This window comes from Bombina bombina, chromosome 3 (assembly GCF_027579735.1).
Source record: "Bombina bombina isolate aBomBom1 chromosome 3, aBomBom1.pri, whole genome shotgun sequence".
In the NCBI taxonomy this organism is placed as follows: Eukaryota; Metazoa; Chordata; class Amphibia; order Anura; family Bombinatoridae; genus Bombina; species Bombina bombina.
This window is the reverse complement of record NC_069501.1, coordinates 970,893,549-970,897,643: the sequence shown is the minus strand read 5'-3', so window position 1 is coordinate 970,897,643 and position 4,095 is coordinate 970,893,549.

The window sequence follows — 4,095 nt, the reverse complement described above, 5'->3', positions numbered from 1 at the left end:
ATGAGCCTTAACGCTGCTTTTTTACTCATAACGAAAAACTCGTAATCTAGCCGTACATTATTTAAGGCTATCTAAATTCAATTGATATCTGAAGGAATAGTAACCCTGATAAGAAAAATATCAAATGTTTATTTCCAAAGAACACAGATCTGTTTAAGAATTCGTGTTTTTGATTATATAGCCCATTTTAAAATTAGTCCACAAGTATATATCCCTTTGCCATTTCTGATCATGCATATAAAATATGGGAAAAGTTACCAATTTCTATTTTGGGTAGAATTAAATCTAAAAAAAATTAAAATGTATTTAAATGTTTTTTTCTTTCTTTGTTGTTCGTTAGTATTTTCACTCTGTGAGGTCTTTTCGGAGGTTATGATAGAGATATCATACTTCCGCTTTTACTAGACTTTAGATTAATGACCTGAGATTGGTTATAGTGTAAGAAATGGTCCTACCTCTGTGATACAGATATTATATTACCTCTTCCTCTGTTCCCTATATACTCCTTTACTTTTTTTTACTCCTCTTATCCATGAAATATATACATATATGTATCTTACACAAAATGAGTGGGAATAGTTGGAAATGGATGGGGAGGGTTATGATAGAGATATTTCAGTGTTTCTCTACTTTCCATTTTTTCGTTAGGTTGCTATAATGTAATGTCGGTTGGAATTTCTTGTCCGCCCTCTCTTAGATCATCACATTAGAGAATTATACTCTTACCTGTGTTAACTCATTGTTTAACATCTTAACAAATATATGTTTATTTTATTTTAAATGAGGATAGAATAATGAAATTTAGAAATTTCTCATTCAGCAGAGTTTGTTGATCTCAATGGTTTGGTAACAGACTTGGTATAATGATTGTAATAATCGTTAGGAATACATGAATGTAATTAGTGCATGATGTTCTCCTGTCTGTTTTTTGTTCCTTTTTTTCTTAAAGGATTCCAAAAGTTTGAATTATTTCATATAATTAAATTATCCAAAATCAAATCTACATAACTTAACAATCATAACTTACCCACTTGGACTTGACAATGAACGTTATTAGCGTAATTAAATCATATATTTTATTTGGCAATAAACGTCATAGAAGCCAAACCCCCTTTAACGGTGCCTGCAATGCAAATTCGTGTCTCCAATCACAAAGTGTGTTCATGAATATCATTAAGGCATTTTTGCGTCACCTGGCGCATGTGCAATAGAATCCCGTGTTTCACGCATGTGAAGATTGCCGCTTTGAATACACATAACCAGAATGCATTTACTGGCACAACGCATGCACTCTTAAAAATACTATCAATTACATCGATATTGCAGGTCAAACAGGATACGTCTTTTTTACGATATCAGCAGGCTAATGGACTTAAAAAATCTTATCCCCACTGATAATTTATGGGTGTTATTTCCATGTTTAGTTTCAACCCACAAACTTAATCAGTAAGCTATTGTTTTGAATGTTTTGATTAATTTCTTAAACTGCATTAATATTAGCTATATCACTCATTTGGAAGAGCATAAAATTATATGCGATAAATAAACTATCTAAATTAAATAGGGGTTTCATTCATCAATAGTCTTAAATTAAAGTAATAAGTTATACTTAATGCTCGTTATTGCAAGGGTAATTCTCGCAGCGCATCGTTACGATCTTACCTGTTCTATAACGCTGTCACATCTGTTTCCCAGTATCGATTCAGACGGTCTGCTTGTTTAGAGTACGGTGACGTATATGATGACGTGTTGGATCGCTCGTGCATGCGCAGTACGGTGAAAATCGGTCATATTGATAACTCAGGTTATCGTGAATGATTCGGTATTCAAACTACATGTTATAACGATGGGTTTGGAATTCAAAATTTTTTTGAAAGTGAATATTCAGTGAACTGTAATAATCTGACACGCAAAGCCTATTACAAATATGGATATCAAAGATGTATATATCGAATTCAGAGAAGTGTTTGCAAACGTTTAGTGTCCCTTTAAGCTGAACTTTTACCTAAAAGACATCTGACGACTTAAAGTGAATGTAATTTTTTAAAAGTTCGATTAAAAACAGGGGCACTTTAATTCATCAAAATTTACATTTCACTCGTGTAGTGAAAAAAAAATTACCTTTTATTCTTGACAGCAGCTCCAGCTTCCTCCGCCCATCGCAAAACCTCTTCCTGGGTCTAAAATGAGGAACCCGGCTTCCTCCAATCACGGCGTTGAATCAGACACCGATTCCCCCGGGGGGGAAGCCGTGATTGGAGGATGACCTATACATCATTTCTGACATCAGAAATGGATTGCGACGACCGGAGGAAGCTGGAGCTGCTGTGAAGATTAAAAGGTAAGTTTTTTTTCACAACACAAGTGAAATGTAAATTTTGATGAATTCAAGTGCCCCTGTTTTTAATCGAACTTTTAAAAACCAGGCACTTTAGCATCAAAAATGACATTCACTTTAAGACTTGAATTATAAATATTGTACAGTATTTATAATATTATGTATGGAAATAATACGTGCATAACATTTTTTGATTTTTGTAATTTTTCTATCCTCCAATAAAAATAAAAATAATTTAAAAAAAATAATTAAATCTAAAATGGCGTTAAATAAAAAATTAAAGTATTCTCAAAATGCATATATTTGTTGCAATTAATGCCACTTACAGTTAAAAAGAAAGGATATTAACTTAATTCATTCTAATATTAGTCATTTTATTTGGAAAGGCCAAATATATTATGTGCTTACTAAAAGGAAGTTAGGGTTAACACGGCGATACAAAGAGAAATATAATACAGGTACATATTCCCAAATCCAAACTTATTCTAAAATTGAAACTTTTTAATTAATTTTTTTTTTTTTTTTAATTATAAAAAACATTTTTTTCCCAGGCTGTAAGTCACAAAAGTATTAAAATGATATAAAACTACATTTAGTTGCATGTGTAAGCTGCATTATAACATTTAAACATTGCCTAAATGACATTAGATGTTGTATACACTTGGTTCTACCACCTCTCCAAACTGTCCCATTTTAAAGATGCAAATATTCCAAAATCTAAACTATTCCGAAATCCAAACCTTTTCCGATCCCAAGCAGTTCGGATAAAGGGTTTTCTACCTGTATAGCAGTTTTTTTATTGGTTCCTGGATATAAGACATTTTACATTGTTGGGGTATGAAAAATATTTTGTTGCACCATAAAGTTTAAAAGTACTTCTGTATATTCAAATAAAAACTTCCAAAATATGTATAAAACAAAATGTGTTTTTTAGGGACACAATAAAAGTTTGGCATAAAGAATGTAAATTAGTATAGACAAATTTTGCTGTTTCCCAATTTTTACTTATCAGAGGCAATTTTGACTTCACAGAAGGCTTTGATGTATAAAGGTTTGTTAAATTGAAACAAATAGGGTTGTAATATGTTTAAAACATTTTCTTTCCCCATCGATCAGTCTATAAAAAAACATGCTATCCAAATGTTGAAGCACTTGTAAGTGATGAAGCATAGCTTTAACAATCTGAGTAGGAAATATCACCTGAACATCTCTATGTAAAAAATGGAAGATATTTTACCTCAAAATTTCCTCAGTAGCCACATCTCATTGTAAAGGGTCTAGGATACTAGTCCTAGGACTTGCAAGGGAGAGTCTGGCACAGTCATGTTTTTTTCCTCTCCAGTTTAAGGATGTTTACTACAAAATCTTGCAAGATTTCAGTGAAATCTCGTGAGATCACGATAAAGAAAAGTGTGAACTCGGCACTGATGAAGCTGATTGGCTGAGATTTTTTAGCAACATGCAGCTAAGAGTTCACAGAGCACCGTCTTTTGTGAGCTGAAGAACTTTTGCGGTAAAATATTTTTTTTACATAGAGATGTTCAGGTGATATTTCCTTCTCAACTTTTTACGGTTATGCTGCATCACTTTTAAGTGATATAGCATATGGGTATCATGTCCCATTAAATCTTTTAACATATGTAAAATAGAATTTAATATTTAAAATAAAGAATGTTTTGCCTACCTGCATCTGCGACATTATGGTGATGAACTTATTAATCTATATGGTGTAGAATAAGAAAGGTTTGTGGTCAATA